Source organism: Hyaena hyaena, unplaced genomic scaffold (genome assembly GCF_003009895.1).
Source record: "Hyaena hyaena isolate Hyena2069 unplaced genomic scaffold, ASM300989v1 scaffold_89, whole genome shotgun sequence".
NCBI lineage: Eukaryota > Metazoa > Chordata > Mammalia > Carnivora > Hyaenidae > Hyaena > Hyaena hyaena.
Genome location: NW_024080719.1, coordinates 1,366,114 through 1,386,646, shown reverse-complemented (window position 1 = coordinate 1,386,646; position 20,533 = coordinate 1,366,114). Strand labels below are relative to the sequence as shown.

The window sequence follows — 20,533 nt, the reverse complement described above, 5'->3', positions numbered from 1 at the left end:
CTGCCACTACTTTTTCCCTAGATGACTTTGAGGTGAGTTTTGTTATTTGCAACTAAAACATTTCTAAACCAACAGAAATTTATGAGACTCTTAAATGAGAAAAGCAGCTTTACATTTAGTCTACTGATAGAAAGGAGATACATCACTTGATATATCCTAATATGGGTTTGTGGGGTTTTTTTACCTTGTTATAGGATAAGATTTCCTTCATTGTTCTCAGCAGAGCCTAAGTTTATTAAACGTGAAAAGCTCATTTATCTTGTCTTGGTTAGCATTATTCAATGTATAGGCATATTTTGGAGATACTGAGTGTTCAGTTTCAGATCACTGCAATAAAGTGAATATCACAATAAAGTGAGTCAAATGAATTTTTCAGTTTTTCAGTGCATGTTATGTTTATACTTTCATGTAGTCTATTAAGTGTAGTCTATTAAGTGAGTCTATTATTTTAGCATAATGGCTAAAAAATGATGTACATACCTTAATTTAAAAACACTTTATTGCTAAAAAAAAAAATTACTAACCACCATCTGAGCTTTCAGTGAGTCATAATCTTTTTGCTGGTGGAGGGACTTGCCTCAGTGTTGATGGCTGCTGACCAGGGTGGTGGTTGCTGAAGGCCAGGTTTCTGGGCCAATTTCTTGAAATAAGAAAACAATGAAGTCTGCCACATGGATTCTCTTCCCTTCATTGAATGATATCTCTGGGCCGTGTGATGCTGTTTACCCACAGGATAACTTCTTTTGAAATTGGAGTCAACTCTCAAACTCTGCTGCTACTTTATCAACTAAGTTTATGAAACATTCTAAATCCTTTATTGTCATTTCAGCAATCTTCACAGCATTTTCACCAGGGATAGATTCCATCTCAAGAAACCACTTACTTTGCTCTATGTAAGAAGCAACTCCTCACCTGTTAAAATTTTACCAAGAGATTACAGCAATTCAGTTCTGTCATTAGGCTGCACTTCTAATTCTTGTTCTCTTGCTATTTCCACCACATGCACAGTTACCTCCTCCACTGAAGTCTTGGACTCCTTGAAGTCATCCACAAAGGTTGGAGTCAACTTCTTCCAAACTCCTGTTGTATGTTGATATTCTGATCTCTTCCTATGAATTACAAATGTTCTTAATGGCATCTAGAATGATGAATCCTTTCAGAGATTTTCAATTTACCTTGCTCAGATCCATCAGAGGAATTAATATCTATGGTGGCTACAACCTTATGAAAGGTATTTCTTTTTTTTTTTTAATGTTTATCTTCCTGAAAGAGAGAATGAGAGCACGAGGTGGGGAGGAGTAGAGAGAGAGGGAGAGAATCTGAAGTGGGCTCTGTGCAGACAGCAGAGAGCCATACAGGGCTTGAATGCATGAACTGTGAAATCATGACTTGAGCCAAAGTCCAATGCTTAACCAGTCGAGCCACCCAGGCACCCTGGAATGTATTCTTTAAATAATAAGACTTGAAAGTCAAAGCTACTCCTTGATCCATGGGCCACAGAATGGATGTTGTGTTAACAAGCATGGAAACAACATTAATCTTGTACTTCTCCATCCAAACTCTTGGATGACAGGTGCATTGTCAGTGGGCAGTAATATTTTGAAAGGTATTTTCTTCTCTGAGCAGTGGGTCTCAACAGTGGACTTAAACTATTCAGTAAACTATGTTGTAAACAGATATGCTGTCATCTAGGCTTTGTTGTTCCATTTACAGAGCACAGACAGAGCAGATTTACCATAACTCTTAAGGGCTATAGGATTTGGGGAATGGTAAATGATCATTGACTTCAACTTAGAGTTGTTGGCTGCATTTGCCCCCAACAAGAGAGTCAGCCTATCCTTTGAGGCTTTGAACCCAGGCACTGACATCTCCTCTCTCACTATGAAAGTCTTAGATGGCATCTTTTCCCAATAGAGTGCTCTTTCATCTATGTTGAAAATCTGTTGTTTAGTGTAGACACCATCATGAATTCTCTCAGCTGGATCTTCTGGATAACTTGCTGCGGCTTCTACATCAGCACTTGCTGCTTCACCTTACACTTTGATGTTGTGGAGATGGCATCTTTCCTTAAGCCTCATGAACCAGCCTCTGCTAGCTCTGGACTCTATTTCTGCAGCTTCCTTATCTCTCTGAGCCTTCAGTTGTGAAGATTGAGGAGATTTAGAGTCTTGCTCTGGATTAGGCTTTGGCTTAAGGGAATGTTGTGGCTGATTTGATCTTCTATCCAGACGACTCACACTTTCTCAACATAAACAATGAAGCTGTTTCACTTCTTATCATTCATGTGTTTACTGGAGTAGCCCTTTTCATCTCCTTCAAGAACTTTTTCTTTGCACACAACTTGCCTAACTGGTTGTCACAAGAGGCCTAGCTTTCGGTCCATCTCAGCTTTCACTATGCCTTTCTCACTAAGCTTCATCATTTCTAGCTTTTGATTGAAAGTAAAAGATATATGACTCCTCCTTTTCACTTAAACACTTAGAGGCCATATTGTAAGACTATTAATTGGCCTAATTTCAATATCGTTGTGTGTCAGAGAATAGGAAGGCCTGAGAAGAGGAAGAGAGATGGGAGAACTGCCAGTTGGTGGGGTGGTCAGAACACACACGTTTATTAAGTTCACCGTCATACACAGGCGCGGTTTGTGACACCCCACAACAGCTGCAATAGTAACATCCAAGATCACTGATTACAGATCACCATAACAAATGTAATGCTGATGAAACCATTTGAGATATGGCAAGAATTACCAAAATGTGACAAAGAAACACAAAGTGACCAAATGCTCTTAGGAAAATGGTGCACAAACCTTCAATAAATAAAAAATGCACAGTCTGCAAAGCACAATACAGTGAAGCACAATGAGACAAGTACACCTGCGTTTGTTTCTGGCATGAGTCTTTAAAAGCCACCCACACAGAAAAAATGGAGATAACTAGGCTTATTTCACAGAGCTGTGGAAGGTAAAATGAAATAACATGGGTGAAATCTCCTTATGCCATATAAATGTTGGGTACCATTACTATGGGTATCATCATCATTATCATCATCTTTCATTTTCTGCCAGCAACGTTCCTGGGTGGTTATTTATTGTTAGAAGTATTGATAGCTATACAAATGCAAACTGTAATTGAGCAAGTCAATGATAAAAACAAGAAATTTGACTCTTTTAAAGCTGTAATCATCCCAGGAATGTTGTAAAAGATCACTTGAAATAGTGTATTTGAAGGTACTTTGAAAACAAAAGTGCTGTGTGATTATAATGTGCTGTTATCTCAGCCCTGCAGGTCACGAAATCTTAGATATCGCTCATTTGCATATATGTTTTGTTTCAGACTTTATACATATCTGCTAATTTCTGTTTAATTTTAAAACAAAAAACCCACAGCCTGTTTTATGGAGTGCAATCTTATACAATGAGTGGCTTTATCTTGGTTTTCACTCTCTTTGGGATCTCGGTGACGTTTAACCACCCTGGCAACCCACTCCTTCAAATTCTTTCCTCCCTGAGAGTCAGTGGCACTACATTTCCCTACTTCTTGACCTTTTCAACTATTTTTCATTCCTTTCCTCTCTTTCAACTCCTAACTCTGAGAATGATACACCCAGGACTCTGTCTCTGTCTCTCTCTGTCACTGTCTCTCTCTTTGGTTCCTGTAGAATTCATTCATTCTTATCTATCTTGCATCAGTCCATAGTTCCATCTTCCCACTATTTATTTCAGCATATACATGCTGCCACTACTTCACTTTCAGGGTCTATAAAAACTTCACAATCTCTGCTATTCCAATTTGATCCCTTTGCAAATGTCCTATTTGAGGTGATGGCACTGCCGTTGTTCCTATGTCTCTGCCTTCTCTATTGCTTCCCTCTGTTTCAGATCTGTTTTCCAGGCTCCCAGTACATTAATGCCTACCAGACTCGCCTTTATATGCTCTCTTGGGACCACCACACCAGCCCGGGCCCTCATCATCTCCCTACTCATCCTGTAGCTGGTCTCCTTAACTCTAGACTCTCCCCATTCCTGTCTGTCCTATGGGCTGCAACTAAATCGATTTCCTAAAATGCTATTTTGTGAGTTCCATCAAAGCAAGAATCATACAATGGGCATCTAGGTAACCCAGCATCTGGCACAATGCCCAGCACATATTATGCCTCTTGACTGATTGTCATTCCCTTGTTCACGGGACTTGTTTCAGTGTGTGTGTGTGTGTGTGTGTGTGTGTCTGTGTCTGTGTGTCTGTCTGTGTGTGTGTGATATCAACTTCAGTCTCCTTAGCTTAACTAGTTTTCTATAGTATGAATTATTCATCCCATCTTATTTCTAAAATCTTCACAGAGTAAGTAATTTACTCAAGCCAATCTGGTTTTTCCTTTTATAAACTTACACTCCACTGATAATTAAGACCAAACAATTTAGCAATCATTAATTCTTTATTATCAAGGTAATTTGTCTCCCTAAATAGATAAAAATACCCTGAAAGCCTGAAAGTCTATTAACTGGCTGTAGAGAGTCATCTTTTGATGGACCCCCTTCACCACAAATACTACATCTGACCCACTAAAGTAAAAATATCTGATGTTTTTCATTTATATACTTATATTTATTTCTGTATTATAGATCTATAACATATACTTATGTATCTCATAGCACCTAACACCATGCTGAGTACAAGTACAAGGTCGCTTATTAAATACTTTCTGGTACTACACATTGCACTCAACAGCACCCCATTGAGATTCACTGCTTGACCTGGAAACCTAACAAAAAATAGCATCTTGGTGGCCTGACATTATTATCCATCTCTGAAGATGTAAGAGCTTAACTTGTCACAGAGTGAGTCTTTTGATACTGGGACAATAGGGTCCCAAATATTTATTTTAGTTTAAAAAAATAAGAAAAGAAAGCAATGATAATAGCATTTGATAAACATGGCTGAATAAATCATAAGACTTACAATGAGACAGCATCTGAGCTGATGCATGTTAAAAAAAAAAAAAAAAGAAGGTAGTGGAGTAGACCAAGAGAATTGTACCAGTCAGCCTTGTCATTTCTGATCTTTTCTTTTCTTCTTCTTCTTCTTCTTCTTCTTCTTCTTCTTCTTCTTCTTCTTCTTCTTCTTCTTCCCCACATTAGGAATGACCAAATGATCACCTGGTAGCCTGAAAGAATTAATGGACCTCCTTTCAATTCCTAATTCAGAGCAAGGGAGTTATTTTGTGTTATTGGTAGAATCTAATGCATTGTGTCGATGCAGGAAGGAGCCTCAGAAATGGAGTCTTTATGGCTGTATAATTCTGCATGTATTTGAATAATTAAAACTTATGTACCCCTCCCCCAGCCATCCTTTTATTCTTAGCACACTGCAGACATTAATGACATGAAGCAATAGTGCACTCGCACACTTTCTGAAACAATTGCACTGATTGTGAACTTGCCAACTCCTAACAAAAGTGCTAGTGTGCACTGCTCTGCAATTGTGCCCGGCTCCACGAAGAGATAGCAACACTTTTGTCTCCAGTAGCCAAGGCTCACAGATGGGTCACTCGGCTGAGGCAGAATTGGGCTATGCTCTTGGCAGATGGATTGGAAAGTTGGCGGAGTTGCTCAGAAACCTGACGTCCTGATCATCTCCAGCCTCCACAGACAGACTCTTCCCACACGTAGTTCAACCTCATCACCTCCCCTCCTCATCAGCATTTTCTTTAGAAAAGTTTTCTTTTACTATATAGCTCACTTTCACTCTGTTTCTTTGATGACTGTACATTTGCATGTCATATATGTATTTGTATTTTAAAAGCTCTATATATTTGTTATATATGTTATATATAAACCTAGTATATATTTGTTTTACATAAATACATTATATATACATATATATATATAGAGAGAGAGAGAGAGAGAAATACATTATTCAGAGAGAGGGCGGGGGGTAGGAAGGGTTTCTCAACCTCAGCATTCTTAACATTTCAGGCTTGGTAATTCTTTGTTCTGAGAGACTGTCATGTCCTGACAACCAAAAATGTCTCCAGACATTGCCAAATGTTCCCTATTGGGGACAATTGTCCCTAGTTGAGAAGCAATGGTGCAGAGTAATATTGAGTGAATTGTCTGAATTAAGGCCTTGATGCACTGTACATACATAGGCACGACCCACTACAAAATGCAACCACGTAAAAGTTGATTACAATCGAAATATTTCCAACTGAGACTCATTTTTATTTCAAGAAATATAAAATATAACATAACTAGAGTATTAAAAAATTGAATAGACCTTTAAATTTTGCTGTAATTTGTCCTTCTTAATCAAGTATATATTTGATATACTAGGCTTTTATTCAAAACATCTGAATAAGGGAAAAAAATGTTTCCAGAGGTTCCCTACCTCTCCTATTCTGCCAGACTAGAAGTTTTAACCGTACACGTAGATCCTTGAAAACATTTTTAAGTAAGGTGGTTCATGTATATACGTGTTAGCTTTCAAAATCTTTCAATAGTTATTATTATCTTATCTAATCCACATAACAACCCTAGATATAGAAATTATTGTTTCTCTTTTACAGATGAAGCTCATAGAAGTTAAGGAGCTTACACAAGGTCATACAACCAGAACATGTCAGAGTTACCTCTAGAACTCAGATCTTTCTGACCTCAAGTCTTATGTTTTAACCATTTGTTTTTACTCCCATAATAAGGAAACAAAATCCAGGAGAAGAAATAAATTGTCCAAAATCCCAGAGGGATTGATTTGGTGGCTCCACTGTTGTTGCAAAGAGATGGTGGTGACTGTGACGTGAAGTTCTCTCTCAGGGTTAACTAAATCTTGCCCACTGTGGCTTTGGGAATGTCACACCATCACTGCTCCTTCGGGGAGCTCTTCCTGTAGGGGCCTTTTGAGAGTGTGTTAGGACATCTACATTCAGCCCACCCTAGGAATAGGATAGCTTCCAAATTAGACTTTGATCTATAAAACGTGACATAGGATGGGTTACTGTGGGTTATAGAGGAGGATTCAGGACAGATGTCAGAGATGCTGGGAATGGTAGGATCACAGGCTAGGCAGAAGGAAACTGGGATCGGAAGGTGAGATAGGAGGGTAGTAAGGCTGGCAGAGGCAAAGATATTTAGCCTAAACTAGGCAGAGAGAGGCATGCCTCTAGACCAAGGAGGCAAGGGGAAAGGTGTGTTCTCCACCCCTGAGGATGTTAGTTATATTTACACCATTGTTAGGAAGGATCTCTAATCTCTTGCTAGGGCCACCATGACAAAGGACCATGGCCTGAGAGGCTGAAACAACCAATGTATGGTCTCCCAGTCCTGGAGACTGGAAGTCTGAGATCAATGTGTCAGCAGAGTTGGTTGCCTCTCTGAACTCTGGGGAAGAATCTGTTCCATATATGTCCCCTAGTTTCTCGTAATTTGTTGGAATCTTTCATGTCCCTTGGCACCCCAACCTCTGCCTTCAACTTCACATGGTTTTCTCCCTGTGTGAATGTTTGTCTTTCAATTTCCTCTTTTCCCAAGGACACCAGTCATATTGGATTAAGACCCACTCTAATGATCTCACTTTAATTTGATTACCTCTAGAAAGATGCTTTCTCTGAATAAGGTCACTTTCTGAGGTACTCGGTGTTAGGATTTCAACATTTGATTTTTGGAGAGATACAGTCCACCCCTAACAGGATCTAAGTCATGTTGAATGCTTACAAATGAACAGTTAAATTCTTCTCCTAATCCTGATTCAGCCCTGACCCAGCAAGAATGACCCTAGTGCTTCCACTCCAGCTTCAGACACGGAAGGGCCTGCTACCTTTTAGCAGCTGATGAGTCATGACCAAGCCACTCCCTTGTCTCCAGAAGAACAAACTCACAAGTCTACTGAGGATGCCTGTGAAAGCATAAGCCTAACCTCTAGATATTGAAATTTTTTTTTTTTTACAAATAGTTTATTGTCAAATTGGTTTCCACATAACACCCAGTGCTCATCCCCACAAGCGCCCTCCTCCATGCCCATCTCCCCCCTCCCCCACACACACATCAGTCCTCAGTTTGTTTCTCAGCATTGAAGAGTCTCTCATGGTTTGCCTCTCTCCCTTTCCCCCACCATTTCCCCCCTTCTTCTCCCCCATGGTCCTCCATTAAGTTCCTCCTAATCCTCCTGTACATGTAAATATATGATATTTGTCCTTCTCTGCCTGACTTATTTCGCTCAGCATAACACCCTCAAGGTCCATCCATGTTGCTACACATGGCCAGATTTCGTTGTTTCTCATTGCCATGGAGTATTCCATGGTATAGATAAACCACATCTTCTTGATCCATTCGTCCGTTGATGGACACTTAGGCTCTTTCCATGTTTTAGCTATTGTTGAGAGTGCTGCTATGAAATTTCTATTTCTCAGCTAAGGACATGAAAACTGATGTCTTTCAAGATAAGTAGATATTAGAGGTAAAAAGGAGCACCTTTTAAATTAAACAATTTGTAGGACTTAAACTGTGTGCCAGTGACCCAGAAGTAATTAAGACATAATAAAGGTGTACGATAGTGTAAGGACAGACTTAATTCATATGCATTAAAGTGGAACTCAATCATAAATGTAATGTTTTGGAGCTTAAATCAGGAAATCCTCAGAGTGCTAGCCAAAATCAAATGATCAAAATCACACGAGAATTTTTGCCTTTACATAGCAGCTGTTGTGTTTGTCCTATTCAACACTTTCTGGGAATAGCCCCAGGCCCCTGATCACAAGTGAGCCCATGTAACCCATGCAGTGGTAGGCCAGGATGCACACATGAATCAAACCAAGTCATTCCAAGCTCCTACCTAGAACTTTCTACTGGAACTTTGGGGAGGAAGCTCACTCTTGCCTGTGGGATCACATGCAGGAAGAATGTGGATCAGAAGCTATGTTCCCCACCAACAGGGTAATGGAGAGAAGGGTAGAGAATCCTGGCAGCTTTGAATCATTATAATCTCCAAGAATCCAGAGTTTCCTGGTTCTAGCTTTTCTTTTTATTTTAGTTTTAAAAACTTTTTAATAATAGCTTTACTGAAATATAATTCATATACCATAAAATTCACCCATTTATTTTTTTAAGTTGATTTATTTTGAGAGACACAATGAAGGTGGAGGAGGGGTAGAGAGAGAATGGGAGAGAGAGAGAATCCCAAGGAGGCTCCCCACTATCAGCACAGAGCCCCACATGGGGCTTGAACCCACAAACTGTGAGATCATAACCTGAGCTGAAGTCTGACGCTTAATCAACCTAGTCACCCAGGTGCCCCCAAATTTACCCATTTAATGCATACAGTTTAGTGATTTTTAATATATTCACAAGATTGTACAGCCTTCATCTAACTTTAGAACATTTCCATCACTCCAGAATGACATCCTGTACCCATAAACACTCACTGCCCATTCCTCCGCCCAGTCCCAAGCACCTGCCGGTTTGTCTTCTGTCTAGTTCGATTTTGCTTTTTCCAGACATTCTTACTTTTCTCTCACACTGTTTTAAAATTGTTTTGAGGTCATCCTCCCCAACCAAGGCAGGGATTGTCCTGTGATGATACCAGATGTACCTAAAAAGCATTCAGAGGACTAAGATTCTCTAGCAGGAGCTCTCCCTCTCTCCCATAATTTGGGAGCAGACGATGACCTAAGTAAGTCTTTTAGTGTGGATCTCCTAGTAGAATCATGCCCAGAGGGTGGTGAACTTTTGCCTGTAAGCAAAAGTTTTTAAGTTTTAGTACAATTTAAGTACAAGTTTAAGTACAATTAAGTTTTTAAGAATACATTTGAATGGTATTAAGTATATTCACATTGTTGTTTAACCATCACCACCATCCATCTCCAGAACTTTTTCATCTTTGCCAACCAAAACTCTGTACCCATTAAACAACTCCCCATCTCCCCTATTAAACAGCTCCCCATTTCCCCCTCTCCCTCTAGACCCTAGTAACCTCTATTCTACTTTCTGTCTTTATGAATTTGACTACTTCAGTACTTCGTGTAAGTGGGATCATGTAACATTGGTCCTTTTGTGACTGGATTATTTCACTTGGCATAACATTTCCAAGTTCTTCTGCATTATAGCATGTCAGTATTTCATTCCTTTTCTTCCCCCAAATAGTTTCTATTGTGGTAAAATATACATAACATAAAATTTACCATCTTAGTCATTTTTAAACCATAAGAGACTCTTAAATACAGAGAACAAACTAAAGGTTGCTGGTGGGGATTGAGTGGGGGAGATGGGCTAAATGGATGATGAGCATTAAGGAGGGCACTTGTTGGGATGAGCACTGGGTGTTACATGTAAGTGATGAATCACTAAATTCTACTCCTGAAACCATTATTATACTATATGTTAACTAACTTGGATTTAAATAAAATTTAAAAACAAACACATTCATAATGTTGTGCTATCATCACCACCATCTACCTCCCAAACTCTTGTCATCTTGTAGAACTAAAAGTCTATACCCATTAAACAATACCTCCCTATTCCTTTCTGCCTCCCAGGCCTGGGCAACCACCATTCTACTTTCTGTCTCTATGATTTTTGACCACTCTACATACTTCACATAAGTGGAAATAGATAGTAACTGTCTTTTTATGACTGGTTTATTTCACTTAGCATAATCCCCTCAAGGTTTATCCATGCCGCACATATGTCAGAATTTCCTTCTTTTTTAAGGCTGAACAATAATGACAGTAATACAGTTGATTATACATATGTTTGCTTATTTGTTTGTTTGATTGGTTGGTTTTGCTGATAATATAATGTATATACCATATTTGTTTATTGATTCATCTGTTGAAGAATACTTAGGTTGCTTCCACCTTTTGGCTATTATGGATAACATTGTTATGAACATAGGCATACGAATATCTCTTTCAATTATCTTGGGTACATAGTCAGAAGTGGAATTGCTGGGTTATATGGTATCTCTATTTCTAATTTTTTGAGGAACCACCCTACTGTTTTCCATAGCAGCTGTACCATTTTACATTCCCATCAACTATTAGTGCACAAGGATTGTAATTTCTCCATATCCTTGCAACACTGTTGTTTCCTCAGTTTTTTGATAGTCAACCTAACAGGCGTGAAGTGGTATTTTATTGTTGTTTGCTTTGCATTTCCCTAATGATTAGTAATGCTGAACATCTCTTCTGTACTTTGTATCCATTTGCATATCTTCTTTGGAGAAATGCCTCTTCAAAACTTTTGCCATTTTGGAGTCGTTATTTATTTTTTGTTGTATTTGTTGAGTTGTAGAAATTCTCTATATATTCTGGATATTAATTCTTTATTAGATATATGATTTGCAAATATTTTCTCCTAAAATAAGTCTCTTGTAGATAGCATACAGTTATGTGTATGATTGTTTGGTTGGTTGGGTGGTTTTACTGATAATGATTTATTAATTTCCCAATCTCTGTCTTTTGATTGGAAAAAGTAACTCATTTACATGTAAAGTCATTACCGATAAGGGACTTATGTCATTTTGGTCTTTGTTTCCATATGCCTTATTGGGTTTTTTTTTTTGTCCCTCACTTCCTACATTACTTTTTTCTTTTGTGCTTAGTTTACTTTTTGTAGCAATATATTCCAATTATTTTTTCATTTCACTTTATGTATATTATATAGCTATTTTCTTTGTAGTTACCATGGGGATTACATAACATCCTAAAATCAGAACACTCATGGGGCACCTGGGTGGCTCAGTCAGTCCAACTTTGGCTCAGATCATGATCTCAGAGTTTGTGAGTTTGAGTCCCACATCAGGGTCTGTACTGATAGCACAGACCCTGGAGCCTACTTTGGATTGTGTGTCTCCCTCTCTCTCTGCCCCTTCCCCACTCACATTCTGTTTCTCCCTGTCTCAAAAATAAATAAATGTTAAAAAAAATAAAAAACAAATAAAGTCAGAACACTCTAATTTGAATGTATCTCAGCTTAACTTCAACAACATATAAAAAATATCTGCCCGTTTACAGCTCCATCCTCACTCTTTCTGCTGCTGATATCACAAAATTACATTGATATACACTGTGTGCCCCAAACCATAAACTAATAATTCTTTTAAATGCATTAGTCTCTTCAATTATGTAGAAACAAATGTCAAGTTAGAACCAAAATTATAATACTACTGCTTAGATCAATATTTTATTGTATGTGTTAACCTCTCAAACCATATAGAAAATAAAAGTAGAATTACAAATTATTGTTAGAGCAATGCTAGCTTTTATAATTGCCCATCTATTTACCTTTACTGAACCCCTTATATCTTCAGACAGGTTCAAGTTGCTATCCAGTGTCCTTTCATTTCAACCTACATTATCTGCAGATAATCTTTTTGAGGCTCCCTTGTATGTGACTGGCAGCTTCTGTTGCTAGTTTCAAGATTTTCTTTGTATCTGTTGTAGAAAAATTTGGTATTATGTGTCTTGGTGTGAATCTTTCTGAGTTCATCTTGGAGTTCATTGAGTTTCTTAGGTATTTATATTTATGTCTTTCATCAAATATGGGGAGTTTTCATTTATTATTTCTTCAAATATTCTTTCTGCCCCTTTTTCTCTCTCAGGACTTCCCCTCTCTCTTCTTGAGACTCTCATAATGTCTGCTTGATGGTATCCCACAAGTCCCTTAGGCTCTATTCACTTTTCTCAATCTTTTTTTCTTTCTGTTCCTCAGACACAATAATTTTCATTGCTCTATCTTCAAGTTCACTAATTCTTCTGCCTGCTCAAATCTGCCTTTGAAGGCTTCTACTAAATTTTTTATTTTAGCTATTGTACTTTTCCATTCCAGAATTTTCAATTTGGTTTCCTTTTAGGTTTTCTGTCTTTTTGTTTTATTTCCACTTTGTTCATACACCTTTTTCTTAACTCTCTATATCTTTTTTAGTTCTTTGAGCATCTTTACAACAGTTGTTTTAAAATCTTTGTCTGGGTGGCTGAGTTGGTTAAGAGTCCAACTCTTGGTTTTGGCTCAGGTCATGATCTCATAGTTTCGTGAGTTTAAGCCTCACATTGGGCTTTGTGCTAACAACATGGAGATGGCTTGGTATTCTCTCTCTACCTCTCTCTCTATGCTCCTCTCCTAATTACATGGTCTATGTCTCTCTAAAAAATAAATAAATAAACTTAAAAATATATAAGATCTTTGTCTCATGGATCTACCATTAGGTCTTTTCCAGGAACAATTTCTGTCAATTTATTTTTTTTCCTGTTTTGTATGCTTTGTGGTCCTTGTGTTGTTGTTAAAAATTGGACATTTGTATTGATAGTGTGTTAACTCTGGAAATCAGGTTCTCTTTCTTCCTTGGGGTTTGCTGGGGTTTTTTGTTTTTTTTTATTTTTTATTGCTGTTGTCTATCTCTGTGCCAAGGATCACCCTGAAGTGTAAACTTAAAGTCTTCTCAGGTCATTTCTGAGTCTATGCCCTTCCCTGGGAAGGTGCATTGACTTCCAAATTTCTCCCACATAGCCCATTGTTTTTGAATGTTCTAGTCATTAATGTTTAGCTCCTAAAGGAGAAAAAAAGAAGAAAGAAAAATTGGGGAGGGCAGGACATCTGCTCTTTAACTTCCTTAGAAATCACTTCAGTTGGAGGGAGAGGGGCTTGCACAAAGGAGGGAAGATACATCAACAATGGCCGCTTGCTTCTTTGACTACATGCCTAAGATCAGAAGCAGCATGACCCATCAGAGCTGATTAATGATGTTTGGAGGAAGAGTCCTTTTTGCCCACTCTGGCTCCCACAAGCTTTGTGCAAACCGCTCCAAAAATATACACAGCTGCCTGCCATGGGACTGGAGGTGGAGGGTGGATAGCTATCAGTGTGCTGAGAGCTAAAGACCACAATTTACTATCCATGCCTCTAAGTCTTCAATAGACTCCAGAGTTCCATAATAGTTACATCAGACAGATTCTACCAGTGTAATTGTTGTCTTGATGGGGAAATAGATTCCTGGTGTTTCCTATTCAACAAACTTCTCAGAATCTTTTGATTCTGCCCCTTCTTTTTTCCAGCTCTGTGAGCTACCCCCAGTATCTATCCAATAAGTCTAAGAAGACTAAGCTGATTTTGGCTTCTGTCACTTATAACCAATAGAATCCTGAAAAATACATCTGAGTTCTGTTCCAAGACTGTAGAAAATTGAATTTTTCCCATAGTTGAATACAGCCATCCATGACTAAAAGTAACTGAGGCCTTCATAAACTCAAGGCACTGTTAACTGAAAGTTTCCGTGGTACTTTTGCTAGCAACTTCACTAACCTCATGATCCAGTATATTACAACTAGTAGAGGAAGAACCTACCATGTTCCCAGTCTGTGGTTATCTGTCTCAGCTGAGGTCTGCCTTAGAACACTAAGCAATGATAATAACAGTATCTGTTGCAATGGAGGGGTAGCATGCAAAGACTGAGTTACCAGCTTTGTGGTCACACCCCCACAGACTCTAAGCCAAGGGTGGGTGATGGCCAGAAAGACCAAAGAAATGACCCAGAGACAGCAAGTGAGACATAACTTTATTGGAGAAACTTACATATAGGGAGTCCAGGAGCTAGACAAAACATTTGCTGCTGAGATCTACATGAAGCAAGCTTTTATCGTGTGGCAACTAACCTACCAACTATCTGGAGCTTTTTCCCTCTTTGCATGGCCAGCATTCCAAGGAGATCAAGGCCTACCATCCAGACATTATTTTTTTAAGTTTATTTATTAATTTAGAGAGAGAGAGAGAGATTTAGAGTGAGCAAACAGGGAAGGGCAGAGACAGAGACAGAGAGAAAGAGAGTCCCAAGCAGGCTCTGCATTGCTAGCACAGAGCCTAGTGTAGGACTTGAACCCATGAACCATGAGATCATGACCTGAGCCAAAATTAAGAGTTGGACACTTAACCAACTGAGCCACCCAGGCACTCCCTTATTATTTTTATTTTTATTTTTTAAGTAATCTCTGCACCCAATGTCTCACTTGAACTTACAATCCCAAGATCAAGAGTCATATGCTCTACTGACTGAGCCAGGAAGGGACCCCCAGATAATCTTCATTACCAAGGAGACCCTATGGGTTGGCCACCTCTGAAGCCCCTGACCTCAAACACTGAACATACTTTTTCTATATATCCTACCTGATGGGAATATAGAGAAGGAATGGGATCTGTATATTCTCAAGATAGTGATTAATGGGAACATTTAGGGTGTGCTTGCACAAACCAGCCATCTAGCATGTACCATTCACCCCATACCAAAATACCCAAATGGCCTGGACATTCTTTACATGCCCCTCTTCTGAGATATACCTGGAACCAGTATGCCAAGGTGTATTGCAATCAAATCCCACAGCAACAGCATAAGCCACAGAATCCCAATAATAGGAAAACACAAATAGCTAAGAAACCATAGAAAACATTTCACCAGGAAGAAGACAAGTGATTTAACCAAGCACTAACAAGGTCAGTAGTCAGGGAATCAATACATTTAATGTGTATGTTTAAACTAGCTCTGGCTTGGGAAACGTTGTGGGAATAGCCAGGTATATACACATAGCATTCTGTCTTGATGAGAGCACAGGTCCCTCCATGTGCTATGGTTAACATGTCAAGAGCCACTCTGTTTTGCAGAACTACTAGTGTTATTTGGGAATTCTCCTTGGTAAGGATGAGAATTCTCCTTGGTAAGGAAGGTGATTGTCTTACAGGTGGAATTAAAGGTGGCAGCTGTGTGTTTGGCTAGGGCCTCTACCTGTCACTCTACATCAACGGTGGCTGCAAAAGGGGAGAAAAATGGACAGGGGATAGAAAAACCAAGATGTTCTGTTGGTTCTCTGTTGAGCCTTGACCACCTCCCAACTGATGGGTTTCCTCTATAAGCAGATAAGTATAAAGCATGGCAGGTATGGGTGCCCTCAGATGCAGTGTCAGTTCATTTATGGAGTAAGTAGGGCCAGACATGGGTACCACATGCCATAGCCATCCTCATGGAGAAGAGAAGCCACCTTTTGTCTACCCAGCCAAGTATCAGCAGTAATGGGTATAGTGTGATTGCATTGTTGCGTGACTATCCTGGGAGGTCACCATATTGATGCCGAACTTAGTGCGGAAACCTGATCAGCATAACGCACTACAGCCCAGAACTCCTGGGCTCAGCAATCCTCCTGCCTCAGCCTCCCAAGTAGCTGGGACTACAGGCACGTGCCACCACGTCTGGCCGTTGTGTAGCTATCCATCCCACATTATGACCTGTAGTATTAATGGTCTTATTTTCTCTCACTATCCATGAGGGAGCAATTCTCATAATTTGTACCTGGGTTGCAGTTAACCATCCCAGGCCATCCCAAATGGCATATTCTACTGGCAGAATCTTATTTGTTTTTGTATCAGTTGAAAATTTTTTCTCTTTATGTCTTCTAAGAGAGGGAGCCTAGGTACCCAGGGAATGTGTGTCAATCCAGGTATGGCCAAGAAGGTGTTATACCTAGGATAGAAGTGTGTCCAAGTGCTGAGGTTGGCAATTTAGATTTGCCAGAGGAGGCCTGCAGTCGCTGATAAGAGTACGCACCCAACAGTTGGTCTTATTCTGTATAGAAGCTGTGGTCAGGACCCAATGGAGGAACAGGTTTCCCATGCAGAATCTAAACTCAAAACATAAGCTATTCTGTACATACCAGAAGAGGCAAGTCATGATTGTCTAACACAATGCAGGAGGTGGTGCTGTTCTGGAATCACAACACCCTTAACTGTGGTTTGGCTCCAGGTTTGTAGTACAAAATTGTTGGCCCCCTCACTGTTACATGGAGGGGCAAAACTGAAAACGATAATGGGGGTATAAGAATGTTTCTTAAAGTGATTATAATAATATCCTTTTTTTTAAAATGAAAGGTACATGGTTGTATACTTTCATTGTCTTCAGTAGACTGGGGTAAAAAATGGGGTGATGGTTAGGTCCTGCTGTATTCCTCTTCCCCATTGGTCCAAAAACCCAAACCACCATGGACGTGTTTGCCATTTCCAAGTCCATTTAATTATATGATCCCCTGTAGATGGATCTTGTGGCAAGGACAACAAAATGTTACCTTATGCCCCTACCTGCGGCAGAGACCATCTTTCTAGCCTGCTGTCTACTTGTATTCTAAGGGTGACCATCAGGTCCTTGAGTGAGTGCAGTATAGGCGCTGGACCAATTGGAATGTACCTGTTCATTTAATGTCCTACAGCTGTTGACAGGCAGCTTGTCCAGAGGGCCAGTGAATGGTTTTTTGTGGCAGTTGTTTCAATGGTCCACTCACACAGCCCATAAGTCCAGCTGCAGTGAGATTCTGTGGTAAATGCAAATGTCAATGGATGTCTTGATTGTTGGCTCACTCCCGCACTTCATGTCCTGTAAAGTGGGATCCTTGGTCGCTGTCAAGGTTAGTGAGGACCCCATAGGCAGCACATGGCTATTCTGGACCAAGGACAGTAGTTTTTTGGTTAGCACGCTTCCTGGGTTGGGCGCTTACTTGCGCGAGTCCTGAATAAGCGTCAGTACAATTGGTCTTCCAATTCACTTGGCTATCCCTGTACAAGAATACCTAAGTCTTGAATATGTTTAACAGCTACTTTAGCTTGTTCAAATCCTTTGCTGTCTTTTGAAGACCAGTTCCATTGGGGTCCCTATATTACCAATCTACAAAGAGCCGAAGTGATTGAATCACGTGAGGGATAAAAGGACACCAACACCCTAAGAGACTTAGGAATGTTTGTAACTGCTTTGGAGTGGTGGGGCATGGGTATACCTGTATTTTGTCAATGACCACCACAGAAACTACTTTTGTCTTACCTGACCAGATTGCACACAAATGCTTATATTGACTGATAAGCCAGGGTCCTGGATTTTCTGTGGGTTCACTGTCCATCCTCTATCTTCCAGATGTTCTAGCAAAGCCTGAAAGATGCTGTACAGCAGAGGCAAGACTTCACATGTTAACATTACATCTTCAGTGCAGTGAGCCCACCTCACCGATGGGGGCAAGAAGAACAGGGTCCCCAGCTACCATCTCATGACATATTGTGGAGCTACACAGGTAGCCTTTGAGGAGCACTTGAAAGGTTTATCATTGTCCCTCCCACATGAAGGCAATTTGTTATTAGCTATCAAAAACCTGTACTTGTCAAAGTCTTTTCCATGAATGCCCGGGAAATGAAGCACTTTTGTGGGAACACTTTTTGCCAAGGCCTCAGAGTAAACAGTAACCTTGTAAGTAATAAAAGACTTAAAAATGGCCACGACTAAAGGTCTGATGAGAGTTTCTTATAAACCTGGTAAAGCCAAAACATAGAAACTTTGTTTTTCTGGGCAGATAGAGAAAAAAACAACTTTGTTTACAATTTCTTTATAAAGCATGGACACAACTCAAGACAACTTTGTCTTTTTAATAGAGAGACACCAGTGTACTTTTATAATGTATTTATTTCAAGTTTAGTCAGTCCTGATCATGCATAAAATTCTTTTCCAAAGATTCTCATTCATGAAAAAGACTTCTTTTTTTACATTTTATTTTTTTTTAAATATTTTTATTTATTTCTAGGAGAAAGAGAGAGAGAGAGAGAGAGAGACAGCGTGAGCAGGAGAGGGTCAGAGAGAGAGGGAGTCACAGACTGAAACAGGCTCCAGGCTCTGAGCTGGCAGTCAGCACAGAGCCTGACGTGGGGCTCGAACCCACGAACCGCAAGATCATGACCTAAGCGAAAGTCAGACGCTTAACCGACTAAGCCACCCAAGCGCCCCGAAAAAGACTTCTTTTTAATTTAGATTTTGTCCTAAGTTTTCCCTCTGTAGACAACTGGCCTCATTTCAGGACTAATTTATTTATTTTACCTGAAAGAAAATATATTCTCATTCTTCATACATTTTTTGCACTCTCCTACTTTCCCTACATACAGAGTTGCTTTCCAGCAGTCTGTATTTTAAATAGCCTTCCCCCCCTCCATTTTTTTCCTTCAGTCCCTATGGGCAATGTTTTGATTATCACCTGGAGTATTTACACCTTAAAGACCTGATAAGATCTACAACTTCAAGGGTCAGAGAAAGAATGCAAGTTATCTCCTAGGAGCTGCTAGTAATTGCATTTAAAATTTTTCCTTGTGGAGTGCCTGGGTGTCTCTGTCCGTTAAGTGTTTGGCCCAGGTCCAATTTCAAGCCCTGCATAGGGCTGGGTGTTGACAGCTCAGAGCCTGGAGCCTGCTTCAAATTCTGTGTCTTCCTCTCTCCCTCTCTCTCACTCTCTCTCCCCTCTCCCACTTGCACTCTGTCTCTCTCTCTCTCTCTCTCTCTCAAAAATAAACATTAAAAAATGTTTTTTTAATTCTTCTTTGTATTAGGGTTTTCATCACTTTTGAGAGCTTCCACCTCTTAGTGTCCTAACTGGGCTTTGTTACAAATGCCAGGATCTTAATCTATGGCATCTCGTGTCCTCCTAGCTTTGCAGCATATCATGCTAAGTTCTCTCATTTATCCTGTTCTCCCATCTTGTCCACCAGCCACGAAGCCACCAGGCTTATGAACATTTTCATATCTTTTTCTAAAATTAGTTCATCTTTTAACTTTCAGACACAAGCTTCAGCCTGCAGTCAAGCACTGGTGGCCGGCTAGACTACCCATGGTAGAGGGCAGCACAACGTGGCTGTCATGTGCTTCCTTTCCTTGCTACAGTGCACAGTTCCTCTGCCAAGTGCATAAGACCAGTGGGTGTTTTCAGGGCATTCCCATACTCATACATGGTTCACAAATATTCGACATATGGGCCACCCCTCCCCACATGGACGTCAATGAGCAAGTTGGAATTTTTCTCCCAGATGCCTCTTCCTTAAGTCTAGGGAACTTACTTAAGAGGCTTGCATGAGCCATCACTCCCCACACAATGGTTGATGGTCAACTCAGGATGCACCCCAGGCTCTCCCTCCCATGCACAGATTTGCCTTTTTCCCTGACATCTAGGCACTCACAAGTTTCTCTCACCTTCTGTTTGTCTCACCATCTGTGTAGCCACACCCTTGCAGACTCTAAGCCAATGGTGACTAATGGTCCTACGAGACCAAAGAAATGATCCAGAGACAGCAAGCAAGACATAGGTTTATTGGGGGAACTTACATATAGGGAGTCCAGGAGCAGCAGACTGGACAAAGCATCTGCTGTTGGGATCTACTTACAGCAAGCTTTTATAGTGGAGCAACTAGCCTAGCAACTATCTGGAGTCTTTTCCCTCCTTGCATGGCCAGCATTCCAAGGAGATCAAGACCTGCCATCCAGACACTCTTTGTTACCAAGGAGATGCTCTGGCTTGGCCACCCCTGGAGACCCTGACCTCCAATGCTGAACAACATGTTTTTCCTACATACCCTGATTGATGGGAGTATATTGAGAGGACGGGATCTTTTTATTCTCAAGATAGTGATTAACGGGGCCATTCAGGATGTGTTTGTACAAACCAGCCTTCCAGCACGTACCATACACCGCGTAAAAACCTCAGAAACTATCTC

At 40.1% G+C, this 20,533-nt stretch overlaps 1 pseudogene; it reads right to left on the bottom strand.

Annotated features, from left to right (window-relative positions):
- Positions 1 to 534: 534 nt before the first annotated feature.
- LOC120233198 lies at positions 535 to 2,489 on the bottom strand (annotated as a pseudogene).
- Positions 2,490 to 20,533: the final 18,044 nt, after the last annotated feature.